Source organism: Anolis sagrei, chromosome 4, assembly GCF_037176765.1.
Source record: "Anolis sagrei isolate rAnoSag1 chromosome 4, rAnoSag1.mat, whole genome shotgun sequence".
Lineage (NCBI taxonomy): Eukaryota > Metazoa > Chordata > Lepidosauria > Squamata > Dactyloidae > Anolis > Anolis sagrei.
The window spans coordinates 173,967,019-173,989,451 of record NC_090024.1 but is presented as its reverse complement, the minus strand read 5'-3'; the positions used below and the strand labels follow the sequence as shown (position 1 = coordinate 173,989,451).

Genomic DNA, 22,433 nt, shown 5'->3' with positions numbered 1-22,433 from the left:
AAGAATAAGTACTGTGGTTTTTTGCAATCTAATAATAAAAGTCAAACTATATGAGTATACATAAAGCAGCAGCCTATATATCTGCTTTTAAACAGTGTGGAAAGGCAGGGTATATAAACATTGTAAAGAAATAAAATACATTATACACAAATCACAATATTCTAAAGTAAGATATAAATTGCCTCCACATGCACAAAATCCACCCACATCTTGCTCTGTTAATGTACAAACATATAATTTTTAAAAAGCATAGAGATATGTTTAAATACTATGTTAAGTGTATTGGCGAAGGCTTTCATGGCCAGAATCACTGAGTTGTTGTAGATTTTTCGGGCTGTATGTATGCTTCTAGAACATGGGCATACAGCCCGAAAAACCTACAACAACCCACTATGTTAAGTAACTGATAATAAGCCTGAGACATCTGCCTTTCTATCTTTCTTCATCCAGTATTGATTTCCGGCTGTAAGAAATTACTTCAATGGCACATACTAAAATAGTTTGGAATCCATATGTGGTAGTTGAATGGAAATCGTAACAAAGAGACTTTTATTTCTTTAAAGCACACTTACAGAGAAAAAAAATTGAACACGATGTCATAGGAAAATAAGGGCTGTCTAGAAAAGCCCAGGGTGTTGAAAGAGTGCAAGGAGTGAGATTTCATTTTCTGTTTTTCCTATTCTAATCCCTATTTCCAGTTGTAATTCCATTATTAAAAGGTATGCAGTTCCCATGTAACTAGGGCTACATAGAATCATAGAGCTGGAAGAGACCTCATGGGCCATCCACTCCAACCCCCTGCCAAGAAGCAGGAAAATTGCAGGAAAATTCAAAGCACCCCGACATGTCTCAGCCTCTGTTTAAAAGCTTCCAAAGAAGGAGCCTCTACCACACTCTTGGGCAGAGAGTTCCACTGCTGAACAGCTCTCACAGTCAGGAAGTTCTTCCTAATGTTCAGGTGGAATCTCCTTTCTTGTAGTTTGAAGCCATTGTTCCGCATCCTAGTCTCCAGGGCAGCAGAAAACAAGTTCGCTCCCTCCTCCCTGTGACTTTCTCTCACATATTTATACATGGCTGGCTATCATGTCTCCTCTCAGCCTTCTCTTCTTCAGGCTAAACATGCCCAGCTCTTTAAGCCGCTCCTCATAGGAACTTGTTCTCCAGACACTTGATCATTTTAGTCACCCTCCTCTAGACACATTCCAGTTTGTCAATATCTCTCTTCAATTGGGATGCCTCTCTTGTTACCATCCCTGCATTTCTATGTATGTATTAGCCTCTACCAGAGTATGGCAAACTGTCTCCTTTGGACTACCAGAATCCTGTGCTTAGCATGCTCATTGGGCATTCCGGTATTGAGGAAATTCTCATGAGTTACTCTATGCAAGACAACAATTCGTATTTGGCAGCCAGCCAGAACAATCAGAAAGAAAATATTCATACCTTTTGCTACTACATAGTGTCTTACAGAATCCAAATTAATTTTACTCTTGAACAGTCAGTGATGATATATTCTAATGGGACAGGCATACATATTTATTTGTTTACAGTTATCAGTCTTGCCTGGTAGCAGTCAAAGCTGAAGACACCATTAGAAGCTGTCTTACACAGCTGCTCATTCAGCTTCTTATCCTCTCTTGTGGCATGAAGCAGCTCTCTGCGGTCTTGAGGCAGAGTGTTTCTCATCAACTGGTATCTGACCCTTTCAACTGGAGAATGAACTTGAGAAGTTTTGCCTACAAAACTAAACACCTTACGATCCAATGTGATTTTGTAGTTGATGGAAGCAGTCATGAGCACCACAGTAGTCTTTCATATAATAATGCAGTCCCAGACTGAAAAAAAGAAAAAGAAAAAAGAAGCTAAACGTGAATGAGTTCATGGATGATATAGATTTTGGAAAACAAATATGATAAAAATCTGGGTACAGAGTCTCAACAAAAGATCAAGCTACTCCAATAACAGCCCTTATTGTTTACAGTCCAAAAAAATAATGCCAAACTTTAAGCCAAAAAGGGCTTTGAATTAACAAATAAACTTGGGGAGTAGCTTTCCTAAAAGTTAAGGCAGGAAGGAATAAAGAAAAGATAAAGACAAATGTCACAAAGACAACTATGGAACATATTGAAGCAATTAAAAAGATTAAATCTGGAAAAGTGCCAAGTCCAAAATGGTCTCTCCATATAGAAATTTGAGATTAACTACTTCAAACATTAAAAATGGTGTATGATGAGTTTTTAGAAAAATGGTGGATGGCAGATTCTTGGAAAAATGCCTACATTACAGTGGTTTATAAAGAAAACACATATTAAACATTATCAAATAATTACAGACCTATCTCAAAGAAAAAGTATGATAATATTTCTGGGAATCATTTATTTCAAGAATTGGAAATAATGACTTTGGTGAAAATATTATTTTGGCAAAAAATATATATTCACTTCAAAAGGCCTAGTTGACAATGCAACAAGATTGATGGAAATACAAAAAAGGACTAGACAAGATTGTCCCTTCTAACCATTACTGTTTGTTGTAGCATTAGAGACATCACTGAGAGATATCATAAAAACTATAGAATATATTGGATGAGAGTATACAAGAATATTACAAACTGAGACCTATGCACATGACTGTGATAATGACAAAAAAGCTGTTGGGATCAGTGAAGACATTTCTGGAAAGAATTAAGGTATTTGGAACATGTTCTGGTAAATGAATTGTGCTAAAATGAAATTGCTGACTTAAAACACGACTTCCGTGACCCCTTAAAGCAGTGTTTCTCAACCTGGGGGTCTGGAAACCTGGGTGGGGGCACATGGGGGTGTCAGAGGGGTCACCAAAGACCATCAGAAAAGAGTATTTTCTCTTGGTCATGGGGGTTCTGTGTGGGAAGTTCGGCCCAATTCTATCATTGGTGGGGTTCAGAACGCTCTTTGATTGTAGGTGAACTATAAATCACTACAATCTCAACTCCCAAATTGCAAGGTCTATTTTCCCCCAAACTACACCAGTGTTCACATTTGGGCATTTTGAGTATTTGTGCCAATTTTGGTAAAGATCCATCATTGTTTGAGTCCATGGTGTTCTCTGGATGTAGGTGAACTACAGCTCCAAAACTCAAGATCAATGTCCACCAAACCCTTCCAGCATTTTTTGTTGGTTGTGGGAGTTCTGTGTGATAAGCCTGGTTCAATTCCATCATTGGTGAAGTTCAGAATGCTCTTTGATTGTAGGTGAACTATAAATCCCAGCAACTACAACTCCCAAATGACAAAATCAATCCCCTCCCCCAACCCCACCAGTATTCAAATTTGGGCATATGGGGTATTTGTGCCAAATTTGGTCCTGCATATCATATATTTACATTACAATTCATAACAATAGCAAAATTACAGTTATGAAGTAACACCAAAAATAATGTTATGGCCGGGGGTCACCACAACATGAGAAACTGCATTAAGGGGTCACGGCCTTTAAAACAAAGATATTATCTGAGAAATGATTGTGGAACACAAATAGCTGGGAAATATTGCACTGTATGCAACACAGACTTACAAATGTATGTCTATTTCAATAAATAAATAAATATTTTTTAAAATATGACTTCAAAAGAGGACAATGAACTAACTGATATTTCAAATTTCAAAGTGAATATTTGGGAGTTCCAATCATGAATAACAACAGTTTTATTATTTCAAAAGAACGATGAAAAGGTCTAGAAAGAAATTGTCTTTCTTTTGCAAGACCATTTCATTTCTCATTCATCAAATGATCCTTGTGATAAGGGATGGAATACATTTTGTGCAGTGGCAGAAAGAGATTTCAAGAGTTCTCTGGCAGGCAAAAATATGTATAAAAAGAACAAAATTCAAAACAGTCCGCAACACTAAGGAAAGGGGCAGCTGGGGAGTGCCTAATGCTAATGCCTTTCTTGATGGATGGAAGCCACTTGCCTGGCAGAGACAGGGACATCCATGCAGGCTGTGCTTCTTGTGGCAGAGGAAAGGGCAAGGGAGGACTTTAGGCACTGGATCCAGCCATGGATTGTGGGTAAGCAAAACCATGGGTGCCTTGCGATCCCACAGATATAGGAGTCCAACAGCATGTCTTTTTCTTCTGTTTCTCTTTTCTTTTTCTCTCTTTCTCTTCATTGTCTTTCTTTATATTTTGAATATACATTACTCTGATTGTAAATTAGATTGCCCATGGTAAAATATATAATTAAAGAAATGATCAGAGAAATCAACTTCTGCTCAGTTTGTTTTCTGGTACAATTGTGAGTCATAAGATGCATTATGCATTTGACGTCTAGCATTTCAGTAGGAGCGGGCAGCTAATATAAACAAATTAGATGGAGGATGCATTCTCTAGTGTGTCAACACATTTTTTTTCTTATAGCAAGCTAATAAAGCACTCCTGTTCTCAACAATTGCCTAATGACACAAAAGGAAGGAGACTTATGGTAAGGAGAAGTCAGAGCTGAAGCCCAGCTGGGAATGAAATGAAATCCACAAATCTCATTTTGGTTTAGGGTAAATTTACTGACCGAGACACTGCTCCATAACATTAAAAAGAATAATTTACACAGCTTCTTCAACTATACATGTTGTAAACCTTTTGCCATAGACACAAACATGAATGTATTCAATTATTCAATAAGATGCATGGGTTCTCCTATAATTAGAATGCCATGCAGAGGAAAGGGCATTTCTACTATAAAGAGAAAAATTGCAGACATTTTCTACACTACAGCTTCTTGAAGACTCAAACCAGCATGGTCGCTGTCCAATCTTTTGGCTTCCCTGGGCCACATCAGAAGAAGAATGACACACAAAAAGTACACCAAGAGTAGTGATAGCTGATGAGCAAAAACTAAAAAAAAAGTTCTGTGCATAATTTTCATACTATCCACCGCCACAGATAAAGCAAAAAACAAAAAAAACAAAAAACAAAAAAAAAGTCCTTACATAATAATTCAAATGATGTGCTGCCTCATTTCAAAATCTTCCAGCAGAGCTTCTTGCCAAACCGTTTTCAATTATAACGATATTTATGGATGTAACACACTCTGATTATTACATTCCACTCTGTTGTCATCTACAAATTTGGCACTTGAGAACCATGCAGTTGGGTTACAAAGAAATAACACTAAAAAAAATTCTTCTACTGATTGTTCAGGACATCAGACTGAGATCTGCTGCGAAGATGGCAACAGCATCCTTATTTTTCTTCTGTGCCCTTTCCTGCTCCCATCTGCAGGATGGGAAGACCCCCGGAAGGGCCCCCCTGCCACATATTTCCTCCAGGAGGAAGAGAAAGGAGGCAACCAAGACCAGATCCTTCCCTCCTCAAGCAGCTTCCAATTACTGGAACTATGAGTTTGCTAACTATTTGGGAGTGACTCCACAAGTTACCACATTGGGTTTCTTTTCCCGTGTCAAGAGCAACTTATGAAACTGCTTCTGGTGTAAGAGAATTGATAGTCTGCAAGGACGTTGCCCAGGGGATGCCTGGATGTTTTGATGTTTTGCCTTCCTTGTGGGAGGCTTCTCTCATGTCCCCAAATGGGGAGCTGGAGTTGACAGAGGGAGCAAATCCGCGCCTTTATTTATTTATTTGCCTTATTTATATCCTGCTTTTCTCTACCCTAAGGGGGACTCAAGGCGGCTTACAAGTGGCACGTATACAGTGCCTCAAAACATACAATATTGACTTAAAAGTAAATTGGATTAAAATTACAACATATTAAACATTATTAAAATACATTCAATGTTAAAACACATCATCCAGGAATCAGAGTCTAAAGCCATTCCATACTCAATTGCACATAATCCACATTATAATTACTTTACTGTACTATTTTTCAAAAGCCTGCTCCAAGAGCCAGGTTTTTATTCTTTTTCTGAAGGCTAGGAGGGAGGGGCTGATCTAATATTGCTAGGGAGGGAATTCCACAACTGAGGGGCCACCACTGAAAAGGCCCTGTCTCTCATCCCCATGAGCCAGGCCTGCGAGGAAGGTGAGACCGAGAGCAGGGCCTTCCCAGACAATCTTAGTCTTTGAGCTGGTTCGTAGGAGGAGATACGTTCAGACAGCTAAACTGTCCAAAGGCCTACTCCTGCCTTAGGTACCCCTATTCTAATTCATAAATCTTACACTTGACATATGCCCCAAATGTTGTCATTAAAAAGTTATAACAAGTTCCAGTGTTTCTTGAAGATGATCTAAGGTTTCTCCTTAAACAGCAAAGTCAGGTTCTCCATCTATGCTAGTTTGTGGATCTTTGTCAGTCAATTTCCTTGAGTTGGAAAACTACTTTCTTCCATCTCTGAGAGTAAAGGATTCTTGCTGCAATTACATTATGCAATGTCATTTTTGTTCCTGGGTTATAAAGGTCATTTCCTAATTGGATCTATCATAAAAACATGGAAATGTTTATAAAACTACAAAAACTTTGTTTTTGCGAGACATCCTGGAGTCCAGTTTGCAACAGTTTCTCAATGAGAGCTTCAACCAATTCAATATAGTTTGTGGCAGCCACAAAACCGAAGTCCCTGGAGTGTAACAACTACTTTCAAAGTAAGCACCTCACAGTTAAACAAGAAATAACACTTTCAAATTAGGAACAGATTTTTTTTCAAATTTTGTTACACAGTGTTATATATTTTAGTAATCTTTCAATTTTTATTCCTAGATTGCCATCCAGCATTTTTAATAAACAAAACACTGATCCAATTGTAAATGCAAACTTAACAATTTCCTTCAAGGCATTTATCGAACCTCCGACCTATCAGTCTTCAGTCCTGCTAGCACAAGGGTTTAACCCATTGCGCCACCGGCGGCTCCTACCACATTGGGATGGCACCAATCCTTGTAACGTTGTTTAAAGAGCCAAGGTGCTGAAACTGTTTTGGAAATGGGGTTCTGTTTCTTGGATAGTCCTCTTAAGATCTGAATTAACTTCCTCATTGACATGGAAGCCACTAATTTCCATTGTCTCACCATATCTGAGAAGAAAATACCTTTTCTCTTGGTCCTGTCAATCCCCTGCTAGCTTTTTCTGAAAAAAATAACTTGTGGTATAATTTCCCCCAAACACCAAAATCTGCTAATGCCACAGCTTTTCATGCATACCACATCTGTCCAGAAACCACTGGAGATAAATGGCCACATTGGGTCCCTAAATAGTCTTTTTTTAAAAAAAAACTGTGCATGCAACAGGTCTTCGCAGCAAATATAATTTCAAGTACAGACTTCACATTTGAATATTTGCCCTAAAGAACAGAAAGTTATAGCCAGGGGTGAAATAAGTGAGACTGAAGTGGCTGTCTCAGTCATCAGTGTTAAGGCAGAGCCTTCGGGGGACGGGAGGAATAGGCACCCATATCTATAATAGCTCTGCGGAAGAGGGAATTTCAATATCTGCTGAATTTACTTTTTCCCACAAAACTGTTAAATTAGATTTTACATGTCATAAAAGAGAAGCACAATGTTATTTACTTTGTTCTCGGCATATTTTTTTACTGTCAGAGATGAGGAGAAATGTCTCTTGAATATTATTCCTTGTGTTCCAAAATAACTTGTCTGCGTTTCAATATTATGCATCTCAACAGGCCATTTGCTGCTCTGCCTCTGTCACAAAATGTCACAGACTGACCCTGGTTTAAGCATAACTTAAGTCTCTAATGTACTCACTCCACAAACTGAGAACTCTTTTGATGGGAAGTGTTCTACCAAAGGACCCCAGACTTACATCAAGAACCAACAATTCAACTCAATTCAAAATATGCTTTAGTGACAACACCAGAGATAAAAAATGTTGCTGAAATTATTCAGAAGGATTCTTCTAGAACCTGACCAAAATCCAAGGATGGAAGCAAGTTCATTCTATCAGGTAGAACTCGGATGCAATGGTCTGTAACTACATGCATTGTGTTCAGTCTTAATTGATTGTCAGAGCAGTCAATTTTGCCAGACCTCGCACTTTAGCAACATACACATCTTTTAATTGCTTTCATAGGGGCCTCTGGTAGTACAGTGGGTTAAACCCTTGTGCCGGCAAGACAAAAGACCAACAGGTTGCAGGTTCAAATCCGGGGAGAGCGCGGATGAGCTCCCTCTATCAGCTCCAGCTCCCCATTGTGAGGACATGAGAGAAGCCTCCCACAAGGATGACAAAACATCAAAACATCCAGGCATTCCCTGGGCAATGTCCTTGCAGACAGCCAATTCTCTCACACCAGAAGCAACTTGCAGTTTCTCAAGTCATTCCTGACAAAAAAAGGAGCTACAAGAGAAATTTTGCTTCAGTTGAAATCGGCAGCTAGCAAGCTGGGGGACTTCCTATGTAGCTCTTATCTTAGCCCTTGCTTCCATGGATACCCTTCTCTTTTGACGGACTTTTTCCCTGTGTTCTCCATCAAGATATAAGACATTCTCCTTACCCCTGTTCCCCTTCGTTCCATATTCCTTCCCTAAAATATGTTCCCCCCTCCCCCCCCCCAAATGTTTTATTGTCAAGGAAAAATCACTAATAAAATTATTTTTTTAAAAAGATATAAGACATTGGTTCTGGCGTTTACTTGCTTCCCACTCTGAAATATGAAAAGGGCTTGTTAGGATTCTCCTTCATGTCTGCAAAGTGTCAGGCCAAGAAGCAATTAGGGGTGAGAATCAGGGCACATCCTTCCAAAATTTGGAGTGAGGTTTTCACATCAAATGGCAGAGAAGAGAAGGCAGCATAGAGCTGCATGTGGTCTGCTATAGAATCTATTGCCTTTGGACATGCTGGACAAGGCTGCCCAGCGCTACTCTGCCAGGTCACATTTGACTTTTGGACATATGAAGGGAGGCTGTGCACAATATTATTCTTTACTTCAGATTTTTTTTCTTTGTGTCAGGCGCGACTTGAGAAACTGCAAGTCACTTCTAGCGTGAGATATTCTGCAAGGACATTGCCCAGGGGACACTCAGTTGTTTTTGATGCTTTACCATCCTTGCGAGAGGCTTCTCTCATGTCTCCGCATGGGGGGCTGGAGCTGACAGAGGGAGCTCAACTCGCTCTTCCCAGATTCAAACCGCTGACCTGTCGGTCAACAGTCCTGCCAGCACAAGGGTTTAACTCATTGTGCCACCAATGGCTCCATCAGATAAAAAGTTACTTGGCCAACCCAGGTAAGCACAGGAAGTGAGATGCACAAAGGGAAAATTCCACCCAAAGCCTCTTTTGTGCTATGGCTGTGTATATAAGAGATATTTATAAAACCAGTTGCCAGACAATGACGAAATAGGCAGAATACAGACCTGGGCCTACTGTTGGCTGATCTGAAGTAGATTAGAAAGGGCATCTGACTCTCAGCAGTTTAACAATGGGAACAATGAAATGATTTCAAAATGACTCATTGAACAAACTTTGCTGAAAAACTGTGAGCTCAGTTCATTTTTGGTAGTAAAAACAAATTGCTTGACTCACTTCTCTTTTATCATTTAGGTCTTAGGGGTCCAGTTGAAAATAAAGTAGATGCCTCCATATATTGAGTCAATGGTACATGCAGTAATAAATGTCTTTATATCAAGGATGATAGGATCAAACTAGAACTTCAATAAGAACACTTAAGCAGCTAAGGGGGGAAAGGAAGGGGCCAGTGGTTGTTAGGAATTGTGGGAGTTGAAGTCCAAAACACCTGGAGAACCAAAATTTGCCCATGCCTGCACTAGATGCAACCTCTGCACAGACAGAGCTATTTCTTCAATGTCAGGTTCCCGTAAGTCCTTGGAAGCCAAGGCACTTTTGGAAGGTTGGCTTGGGAAATCATCTGCGCCTTTACAGATAAGGCAAAAATGCTCAGCGCCAGGAACAGAAGAAAATGCCAACTCTATATAGAGCCAGCATCTGGAGGGAAGCAGTAGTGTCACAATGCTTTTTACTCTGCCAAGGATGGATAAGATCTCAGCACTAGTTGTTTACACCTGCTTTGAATGGCTTAATCTGAATCTGGCTCATGCTTTAAAACTGTAATTGCAAATACTTCCTGCTGGCCTTTTGTCTGAATTGTCTGAGGATTCTAATTATCAATACCCATTTCATTTTTTTCATTTTTCATATTATTATTGTTAAATTTTGTGAACTGTTTTGAGAGACTTGTAATTCTGACAGGCTGTATATAAAGACTCAAAGAAGCAAATTAATTCCAGTCACTCTTAGTGGTTTGTTTCAAAGCTTGCATTTGGGGAAAATGAATAAATACCATGTTGATTATTCTATTCACGTGGATAAATTTGACCCGAGGTGGTAGAGACATACTGGCACGCTGTATGTTTCACCTCAGATCAACTGTATGCAACCTCGATGACATACAAAAATACCAAAAGAAAGGATTCTAATTTTATCTGTTTGCTTCTAATCTCCTTACAATTGAAAGGAAATGATGAAACAATATTATAAATAAACCAAGTCTCCAATGTATAAAAAGAAGTAAAGACATGGATTTATGCTATTTTCCCATTACAATTTCTTCAATTTAAACAGCAACCGAGGCTCCATCTACACTGCTATACAACGCAGCTTCAAACTCCATTATATGGTAGTGTAGTTGGAGCCATGGGAGGCATCTACATTGCAGAACTAACACAGTTTGATACCACTTAAATTACTATGGCCCAATACTATAGCATTATGGTAGCTGTAATATAATAATAATAATAATAATAACAACAACAATAATAATACACTTTATTTATATTCTGCTTTACCTCCCTGGAGGGATTCAGAGCGGATTACAGTTTTACATATATAAGGCAAACATTCAATGTATTTTTACGCAGTAACCAACAACGACAGTCCAACTGAGGCTAAAGGCCTTGCAAACTACGGCACCTGTGATTCCACAGCATTGAGCCATACCAATTAAAGTACTGTGAAGTTGCATTCATTCTACAGTGTAGATGCATCCTGACCTATCTGTAACATACTCTAATATTTTTTTAAATTTAACACTGAGGTTGTAACGCTATGAATTAGTGCATTTGAAGATATAGGTTGATGCTCACAAAAGCTCATGTGGAAACCAATTGTTACTTTATTGAGGTTCATGCCCATTTCCATGTCAAATATCTCCAAATTCATTTTCCTCTGTACCTATGATGCATAAAGGCTCAATTGCCCAATGCTTTATTTTCCTTTCCTTTCATTATTATCCCAACCTCTAACAAGAAATGCCAGTTTCCATCACAGTCATAGACACATAGATTATTACTTAGCCTGCAATATTAGCAGATTTGCCTCATTTACATAATACTCTGATCCTTATGATCTGCTCTTAATCTGTGTTCTGGATTTTCTTGCTACAGTCTTTTGTCTTCGTTTTTGAGCCAAGCCTCTGCCCACCAGCTTGAACACATTTTATAGGGATGCTCTTTGTTTTAAAACACAACAGATTTACTATCCAGTTTGTGCTCACTCAGGGCACATCTACACTGTAGAATTAATGCACTGTGACACCAGTTTCATTGCTATGGTTCAGTGCTACGAAACCCTGAGGTTTGTATTTTAGTGATGCACTAGTGCTCTTTGGCAGAGAAGGCTAAAGACCTGGCCACAGTGGTCCATGCTCTTGTTACATCCCGAATAGATTACTGCAACGCCCTCTACGTGGGGTTGCCTTTGAAGACTGTTCGGAAACTTCAATTCGTCCAGCGGGCGGCAGTCAGATTATTCACCGGAGCGTCATACAGGAAGCATACCACCCCTCTGTTATGTCAGCTCCACTGGCTGCCGATCCAGTTCTGAGCACGATTTAAAGTGCTGGTTTTGACCTACAAAACCCTATATGGCTCAGGCCCAGCGTATCTGTCCAAATGCATCTCCCTCTACGTCCCACCTCGGAGTCTGAGATCTTCTGGGGAGGCCCTGCTCTTGACCCCACCTCTATCACAAGTGAGATTGCTGGCGACGAGAAGCAGGGCCTTCTCGGCAGTAGCCCCTCACCTGTGGAACCCACTCCCTGGGGAAATTAGGTCATTGACATCCCTCCTCTCCTTCAGAAGGAAATTAAAAACATGGTTGTGGGACCAGGCTTTCAGGCAATCTGGCAGTTAGACAAGGACAATGATGACTCGACAATATGGAAAGAATTTATGAACTCTGAGATGGTGAACGCTGAGTATTGATTGGTTTTATTGATTTTTATTGATTTTGTTGTATAAAGTGACTGTTTTAATTGTTATAATTGCTGTATACATGTTTTATCCATTGTTTATGCTGGCATCGAATTGTGCCTTTTGTAAGTCGCCCTGAGTCCCCCCTCGGGGGTTGAGAAGGGCGGGGTAGAAATGCGCGAAATAAATAAATTGTAAAACTACAAATCCCATCATTCCATAGCATTTAACAAAAACAGTTAAAGTGGGGTCAAACTGCATCAGTTCTCCAGTGTAGATGCATCCTCACAAACACATACTCTCTCAAACTCACAACAGTCCAGCCCAGGTATGGGCAAACTTGGGCCCTTCAGGTGTTTTGGACTCCAACTCCCACAATTTCTAACAGCCTACTGGCTGTTAGGAATTGTGGGAGTTGCAGCCCAAAACAGATAATGCTAGGAGTAGTTTATCTAAACCAGGCATGGGCAAACTTGGGCTCTCCAGGTGTTTTGGACTTCAACTCCCACAATTCATAACAGCCTACCGGTTGTTAGGAATTGTGGGAGTTGAGGTCCAAAACACCTGGAGGGCCCAAGTTTGCCCATGTCTGGTCTAGCCATTTCCACAATCTGTAGCCTCCCTCAACACATTGCATTATAATGCCCATTGACTTTGCTGATTGGGAATGATGAAAGTTACAGTCTAACCAATCTAGGAATCTTTCAGTTGCTATATATGTACTTATCAGGAAGAAAGCTCAGGAACCTTATCAATATTAAATTTGCATTAATATTATTCACCCTGTTATGTTTTCAAATAACTGGAGGTCAGCAGTGACCAGCAGTGTTGCAGAATTCAAAGAGGCTCGAATGGAGGATGAAAGGGAGAAATGTACCAAAAGGAAGGCGCATCAAGTCAACCCTGACTGGGAGCGCCTTCCACCTGAAAATTGATGTCCTCACTGCAGGAGAATATGCGGATCAAGAATAGGGCTCCATGGCCACCTATGAACTCACCCGCCACAACATTACACTTGGAGGACCATCATCTTTGGGCTATGAAGAATTGCCTAACTGAACTAATTGGCTTTCAAATCAGACTTTACTAACATTGCACACACAGTAAATAACACATAGTACTTATATTTACAAAAAGAGTCAGGAACTGCTGTTTCAATGTACTGCAAAATGAGGTTTTGCAATACATTCAAAACAATAACGAAAACTAAACTCTGGGGTTTCAAATGTATTGATTTGTTGAGGTGTGTTTTTTAATGGGTGATTCACAAATTCACTAAGGGCCCTTCCGCACAGCCATATTACCCAGAATATCAAGACATGAAATCCCACAATATCTGCTTTGAACTAGGTTATCTGAGTCCACACTGCCATATAACTCAATTCAAAGCAGATAATGTGGTATTTTATTCAGCTGTGTGGAAAGGGCCCAAGAAAGAACTAGCAAATATCTTTATTTGTAGCAGAGACACAAATACCAATGCATTACTGCATAGGGATACAACAGCTTTGCACATCAGAACAATATTTCAAAACGTAAAACTTGATTTATTATGTCTGACTTACTCAGTAGAGCGAGATTATCTGAAAGGTCACAGAAGACACTGGAAATGGCAAACTACGGTTTACGAGCACAATCCTTCCCTTCAAAAGCAGACAATCCCTGTCCCCTTAGATGACAGCTTTATTTTTGAATCTGGCCCACTTTTGCAAAAATAGCTTATTCTGAACAAAGCAAAAAATGTCAAAGGATGATATGAAAGACCTAGCGTCACCTCTTTAATTCTCCATTGATTGTTGTGGGCTTTTAAACCAAGGGAAAGCTTGATGTTGCTACTTATTGATAATATTCCCCACTCATTTTCATCAGCTTCGGTTTCCAAAGGATCCCAGCAGCCAAGCTGGCGTAAATATCTCCCAACCTGAATGCAATCCCCCTTCCCTATTATCATTGTTTTTTATTTATTTATATACCGCTTTATCTCTCCTGAAGGAGAGGATTGCAGGTACCTTTAGGGCAGACATGGGCAAACTTCGGCCCTCTGGGTGTTTTGGACTTCAACTCCCACAATTCCTAACAGCCGGTAGGCTGTTAGGAATTGTGGGAGTTGAAGTCCAAAACACCCAGAGGGCCAAAGTTTGCCCATGCCTGCTTTGGAGGATCCAGGACTTTTGTCCAGTTACAGTGGTGTCAAAACAACACTAATTCTACAGTAAATATTCCACAAAATAATTGAGGGAGAGACCATTGGCTGTGGTGACAGCCACTCTTCATATGTTCAGAGAAATGCTTATTAAGTTCAATATCTTAATAGTGAATACAGATACCAGGGCTAAATTGAAGCGCCCTGAAAGACCAGGGCTTTAGATGGCTTGCTTCCTTAATTCCTTGCCGACAAGGAGCAGGGTGTACATCTACACCAGTGTTTCCCAGCTTGGGGTTAAGACCCCTGGGGGGTCGCAAGGGGGTGTCAGAGGGGTTGGCAAAGACCATTAGAAAACACAGTATTTTCTAATGGTCATGGGGGTTCTGTGTGGGAATTTTGGCCCAATTCTATTGTTGGTGAGGTTCAGAATGTTCTTTGATTGTAGGTGAACTATACATCCCAGCAACCATAACTCCCAAATATCAAGGTCTATTTTCCCCAAACTCCACCAGTGTTCACATTTGGGCATATTGAGTATTTGTGCCAAGCTTAGTCCAGATACATCATTGTTTGAGTCCACAGTGCTCTCTGGATGGAGAACTACAACTCCAAAACTCAAGGTCAATGCCCACCAAACCCTTCCAATATTTTCTGTTGGTCATGGGAGTTCTGTGTGCCAAGTTTGGTTCAATTCCATCCCAGCAACTACAACTCTCAAATTACAAAATCAACCCCCCCCCCCCAACCCAACCAGTATTCAAATTTGGGCATATTGGGTATTTTGTGTGAAAGGGCCACATTATCTGAGTCCACACTCAGATAATGTGGGATTTTCTGCCTTGGTATTCTGGGATACAGGGCTGTGTGGAAGGGTCCCTGTTAGCTCAGTCCTGTTTGTAACTATGAGTCGGATGTTTGCAACTCAGGGACTGCCTGTATGTGTGTGTGTAGGTGTATGTGTGTGCCTGTATGTGTGTATGTGTATGTGTATATAATCACACACATACACATATACATATGTAAATATACAGTACATACAGATGGGTTTCCTCGTTCGTTCCTTGACGACAAGGAGCAGGGTGTAAATCTACACCAGGCATGGGCAAACTTGGGCCCTCCAGGTGTTTTGAACTTCAACTCCCACATTCCGGCTGTTAGGAATGGTGGGAGTTGTAGTCCAAAACACCTGGAGAGCCCAAGTTTGCCCATGCCTGATCTACACTGTAGAAGAATGCAGTTTGACACCACTTTAGCTGACATGGCATAATGGGAGTTGTAGTTTGATGAGACACCAGAACTTATTAACAGAGAGGGCGACAGATACCCCAGGCTTCCCTCGCATTGAGCCATGGCAGTGAAAGTGGGGTCAAACTGAACAGTGTAGATGCCCCTTTGAGAGGTCTATCCGCCTTGGAGAAGATGAGGATGGGAGCAATGGGGCAACCCTACGCTTCCCCTTGGGACCCAAGGAAGGATGGATGGAGAGCAGCCCTCCGCCTCTTACCTGGAGCGCAGGTGAAGGAGTTGTGATGTCTCGAGCAAAGAAAAGAAGGAAGGTTGAAGCAGGGAGGGAGTCCAAGGGAGAGGCAGCTCAGCTGGGATGGAGAGTCAAGCCTTTCTGCCTGGACCTCCAGAGGAAGAAGAGCTGCCCGGACCTCAGCCACCCGCCCGCCCTGCCAAGCCTCTCTCCGCCCTGGACTGCAGAAGGAAGGAAGGGAGGAAGGAAGAAAGACCACCTTCCAGGCGGAGCTTTTCCTGCCGCCACCGCCTCCCCTCCTCTTCTTCTCCTGGGGAAGAATCCCGCGTGGCTTTTTAGAGAGAGGCGAGGGACAGAATGAACCTCAGGGTGCATCCACACTGCACAGTCAACGCAGTTTGACACCACTTTAGCTGCCATGCTATGGAATCCTGGGGGTTGCAGTATGCATCTAAGCCAGGCATGGGCAAACTTCAGCCTTCCAGGTGTTTTGGACTTCAACTCCCACCATTCCTAACAGGATTAAGTATCAAACTATTAAAAATAAGCCGTTGAAACCCTTGAAATCGAGTGCGGTTTGACACCACTTTAATGGCCAGGCGCAATGCTACAGGACATGGGAGTTGTAGTTTGGTGAAGCAAATAGAAATTCTGCCTCTCTCAACCCTGAAAGGGACTCAAGGCGGCTTTACACCTAGGCAACGATTTGATGCCTTGAAGCAATATACAATCATAATAGATATTTTAAAATCTATATAAATAAACATGTAATGTTAGTTTGTGGGATTGACATAACTCAAAAATCACTGGATGAATTGACACCAAATTTGGATACAATACACCTATCAGGCCAATAGTGACCATCACTCATAAAAACACTGAAAAACATAGCAGAAGAGACTTAAAAAGCCAAAAAATTAAAAATACATTACAACACATGCACAAGACTGCATATATACGCAAACACACACATATACACAAATACACACACACATATACACACAAAACACATATACACAGACGGGGCCACAGCAACATGTGGCAGGGGACAGCTAGTAGAATTATAAAATGCATTAAAACATATGAAAATGTTTAAAACAATAACTTCACCATTAACCACACTATGTACAATCGTAACCCAGGCCGTTCCAATAGTCGTAGCTCATAATTCCATATCTATCTATTACAAAGGCTTGATCACAAAGCCACATTTTCACACTTTTACAGAAGGTCAGGAGGAAGGGGGCTGATCTAGTATCCCTGTGGAGGGAATTCCACAGCTGAGGGGCCACCACTGAGAAGACCCTGACTCTCATCCCCGCCAGTCGCACCTTAAACTTAAACTCTTGTTCTTAAATTCTGAGATGGTTCATAGGGGAGAGCCATTCAGACAGGTAAATTGGGCCAGAACCATTTAGGGTCTTGTAGGCTAAAGCCAGTACTTTGAATTGTGCTTGATAGCAAACTGGCAGCCAGTGGAGATGATACAACAAGGGGGTTGTGTGCTCCCTGTATTTCGCTCCAGTGAGCAATCTGGCTACCGCCTGTTGGACTACTTGAAGCTTCCGAACAGTCTTGAAAGGCAACCCCACACAAGACACATTGCAGTAATCTATTCGGGATGTAACCAGAGCATGAACTACCATGGCCAAGTCTGACTTCCCAAGGTACAGACACAACTGGGGCAGAAGTTTTAATTGTGCGAAAGCTCCCCTGGCCACCACCGAAACCTGGGGTTCCAGGCTCAGCGGTGAGTCCAGAATCACTCCCAAGCTGCGAACCTGCATCTTCAGGGGGCTGTAACCTTATACCCTGTTCGACCATACAGCTGACCAGGACTACCTCTGTCTTGTCTGGATTCAATTTCAATTTGCTTGCCCTCATCCAAACCATCACAGCTGCCAAGAACCAGCTCAGGACCTGAACAGCCTCCTTAGTAGCAGGTGGAAAGGAGTGATAGAGTTGTACGTCATCTGTATACAAATGGAACAAACTCGAAGACACTGGATGATCTCTCCCAATGGCTTCATGTAGATGTTAAACTGAATTGTGAAGTGGAGATAAACACTCAGTCACCCATGGCCTACTCCTCGGTTTAGGCTGTCCATCTCCAAGCCAAGTGAGAGTAGTTTTTCCCTTGCTCTGATATAAAAGGACAGTGAAGACTGTCTAAAGCAGGTCTAAAGGAACCAAATACCACCTGATCTTGGAAGGTAAGCAGAGTGATCCCTGGTTAGCACTTGGATGGGAGATCATCGATGAATTCCAGGTACTGTAGGATATATTTCAGAAGAGGGAACTGGCAAAACCATCTTTCGAGTGTTTCTTCCCAAAGAAAACACTATGAAATTAATGTACTTGACAGGCAATTTGAAGGTGTATGTACACACAAAGACTTGTCTTATTCTATCGAGTTGCTTGTGCTTAAAGTTCCCCCCAGTGATGCTGTCCGTAAATTTTATTGAATGGATTTCCTTCTTCTGCATATTGTGAAGTTATGATGTTTACCTTGTGTGTTCCACTGAGTGCCCGATAGATGCAACTCTTGCTTTTTAATGAGTCTAATAAAATAAACAAACATCCCACTCACTTTGGGAATATTACATTGACAATGAACAGTATGTTGAACTTCATCATATGGAACTCAGCAACAGATTGTCTAAATTGACACAGCCTACTGGAGTCAGTCTTGTGGATATTAATGAAGATTACATAGGATCTTGCTTGTTCTAATTTCCTAGTGTATTTGCCATGAACTTTGGATGGGAGCAGAGTAATTTAACTGTCTAAATCACTGCTCCCAACCTTTTTTTGATCAAGGATCACAATGACCAGGGACCACTCTCCAACATTAGTACCAAAAGGGTTACAAATCAGTTTTTAGTCAACTTTCGATTTGGTTTGCTTATTTGGGGTGCTGATTCAGAAAATTGTTTTGGATAGACCACATCAGCTCTTGTTTCTGATACAAAATGTATGTCATCCAGTAGTTGCCATCTGTTCACCCATAGAAAACTATATTTGATAAGCCTCGGCACTATAAAAGGGTTTCGTGAGACCAGTCACTCTCGTTGCAATGATGTAGTAATGGTGAGGCTGCGGACCACTAGTGGTTCATGGACCACATGTTGGGAACCACTGATCTAAATGTACCTCAATGTCTACAAAGTTCTACTCAACTAACTGTGTTCTCTCCAGTAAATAGAAAGTGGTGAAGAGTTCAGAACAAGTCGTTACAAGGTTGAGAATGAGAATAAAACGAAGCTGAACATTTGAATCTTATGACTAAATGTAGAACAACTGGAATGTATGCATTTGCTTTGAGGTCTCTATTGGTTTTTTTGTTTTGTTTTTTTTTGCCTGCTTCTGCAATCTATATTCTTATCTTAATTATTTTTTTTCCTGGGCATTACTTCTGTAAGAGATAATTTTGTAACAGAGCCAGAAACAACTTGGAAAGGATAGGTTCTTAGACCACAAATAAAATAAAATAAAATAAGCTCAAAATTTTTCAGAAATATTTTTGTTCAGAACTACACTGAAACAGCCAGGACAGGTAAGATCTTTTCTTTCACCAACCGCCAGTATTATGATTTCCATTTTGGTGGCCAAACATTTCTGAGTTGTGAGGCAGACTTATGTGCTTCCCTTTTTCTTCTCCTATTTTCTTTTTAATGCATGTTTAGTAAGGAAATCTGAAAGCAGCTGTTGTTTACATTGCCTGTTGTAGGCAGGCACACATGGCGACAATTGCATCTAGAGTAGCACCCCATTCTTTCCCAGGTCAAATTTAATTTATTGCGTTGTTTACTACAAACACTGCTGTTACCCATCACCAAGTCTGTATTTTTCCATTCCTCCTTCACCAATGATGCTAAACAACTTCTATGAAAAGAATGAGAAATAAAGAGTGTCACCTGAGTGAGCATAAAAGCTTATGTATAAAGGATCTTCAATGTCAGAGATTTTTACAATGACCCCCATCTACACTGCTATAGAATGCAATTTGAAACTGCATTATATAATCAATGTAGACTCATATAATGCAGTTCAATGCCTACATTGATCATATAATGCAGTTTCAAATTGCATTATATAGCAAGTCATATGAGGTGAACTTGAGGCTCACCTTGTTTTCCATCTTTTTGTGAGGAAGTGGGGGCACTTACAGCTCTTCAGATGTTGGCTTTTAATTCCAGTTGACATCATGGCAAATCAGACTGGTCAATAGTCAAGAATGATGGAAGCACTTGTTCCACAGTACTTGAAGTGATGCATTTCCTACTCTGGGAAATTTATTTATTTATTGTGTCAGAAGCAAATTGAGGGTGCAGTTATAATGTCTTTGAAAACACAAAGTTAAAACTCAACATTATGCTAAATGCCCTTTGACTAGAAGCTGGCAACTTGGAATGTCCCTGGTGTCACTGCGAGAAGGTCCTCCATTATGATTTGCTCCTTAAACTATAATCCTGCAGCTTCAAGAAACAAGGCAAATAACACCATCTGGTGGCAATTGGAGAATATTTTTTAAAATACAAGTATGTTTAAATCTACAGTAGGAAACATTGTCAGAACCAACAAACTGTTACAAAACATCTGAAAGATTTGGGTGGGTCTTAATAAAAATATTGCCCAGCTGTAGAATGTGAACACTTTTCCTCCTTGCGGACGGAGACTTTGATTTTTGTGTGCTTTAAGTAACAAAAGCTTTTCACACTGAATTAATGGGGCTAGGGGAGCTTGTTTTTAAGCAAACTTTTGACATTTTTCACAGCAATCCCTCTATCTCTTGATATTTTCTTCCAGCATAAACATGAATTAAATTGCTACAGTAGGTTATTAAATAACATAAGCTAAAAGATACATTATTTTAAAAACTTGATAATTCGGTGGCAGTAGATGCAGAAATTAGCATCTATAACGAATTTAGATGGGCCCCTTGGTGGCGCAGCAGGTTAAACCACTGAGCTGCTGAACTTGCTGACCAAAAGGTTGGTGGTTCGGATCTGGGGAGAGGTCCTGCTGTTAGGCCCAGCTTCTGCCAACCCAGCAGTTCAAAAACATGCAAATATGAGTAGATCAATAGGTACAGCTTCTGCAGGAAGGTAAGTCATGTAGTCATGCTGACCACATGACCTAGGAGGTGTCTATGGAAAACGCCGGCTCTTCGTCTTAGAAATGGAGATGAGAATTACCACCCAGAGTTGGATATGACTAGACTTAATTTCAGGGGAAACCTTTACCTTACAGATAGGGACAGGCAATGTTATATTCCCATACCAGTTTATTACCAGTTACATCCAGGATGTTTAATAGCGTTGGCAATAACCTTCAAGAAAATCCTACAGAATTAATAGGATAGCCATAAGAGCACAGGCAATTTGAAGACACACACACCTGAAGTTAAAGAAATTTACATTCATATGGTCTTGCTAAGCTCCAAGTCAGTCTTAGGGCCCTTCCACACAGCCCTGTAACCTAGAATATCAAGGCAGAAAATCCCACAACAACTTCTTTGAACCGGGTTATCTGAGTCCACACTGCCATATATCCCAGTTCAAAGCAGATAATGTGGGATTTTATTCAGCTGTGTGGGAGGGGGCCTTAGAGGCTCTGGTGTTAAATCTGTTAATGGTAAGTAGTTTGGCGATAGGCAGGGACACGACACTTTTGGAATTCACTTCCTCTTGTGGTTTTTTCAGCAAGTGCTCAAAGATTAGCTCTTGTGCAACCACTCCGATTCCCATAACGATTGCAACAATGCTGCCAGTCAGTTGACATATCGTTTAAAAAGTATCAAGCAGCAAAATATAAAGAGACGCCAATTTAAAGAAATGCTGCCACAAATTAGACAAGGCAAGGCAACATCACCAAAATATTAAAAGAGCGACTTAGTCCATTCCTCATCAGGAAACGTGGTCTGCACATGTCAGTGGAAAAGCAGTTCTCAATTGAAATTCATGTCATCTTTAGTTTAAAATATCGCATATCTACTTTTTTTCTCTGTATGTATTTTAACTAAAAAAAAATGTTCTTCTATATTGTGAGGCTAATGAAATATAACAGTAATTGCACTCTTTCATTTTGAATTATGAATGAATCCTAACTCTAAAATCTGCACTGGATGAAGTATACAAAGCTGGAATATATAGGGAAGATTTAAGGGTCCTTCCACACAGCCATATAACCCAGAATATCAAGGCAGATAATCAACAATATTGTCTTTAAACGGGATTATCTGAGTCCACACTGCCATATAATCCAGTTCATACAGTTATACAGCTGTGTGGAAGACGCCTAAGAATCTGATTAGAAAAATGATCTTCTCAAAAATATGTGGAACGACCCCATCCTTCTTACCGGGAGTAAGAGTATCACTGAATCTAATAAGACTCAGACAATTTATTTCTCACTAGACTTTTAAGACATTAAAAGGGATAATAGCAGGACATGAACTGAAAACTTTATCTTTGTGCTCCAAACTGTAATTTTGCCAAACTTTTGACCTGAATATAAGCTGAGGCATCTAATTTTACCACAAAAAAACTGGGGAAATGTATTGACTTGAGTATAAGCTGAGGGTGGAAAATGCAGCAGATACTGGTAAATTTCAAAATAAAAATAGATACCTATACAATTACATTAATTGAA

General features: G+C 40.4%; 1 protein-coding gene across 1 annotated transcript in view; it reads right to left on the bottom strand.

Annotated features, from left to right (window-relative positions):
* Positions 1–16,022, bottom strand: part of RAB3B (RAB3B, member RAS oncogene family) — a 100,985-nt gene extending 84,963 nt beyond the window's left edge. The window contains exon 1 of the mRNA XM_060773499.2: positions 15,807–16,022. The gene's annotated coding sequence lies outside the window, so the exon portion shown is untranslated. The remainder of the gene's footprint in view (positions 1–15,806) is intronic.
* Positions 16,023–22,433: the final 6,411 nt, after the last annotated feature.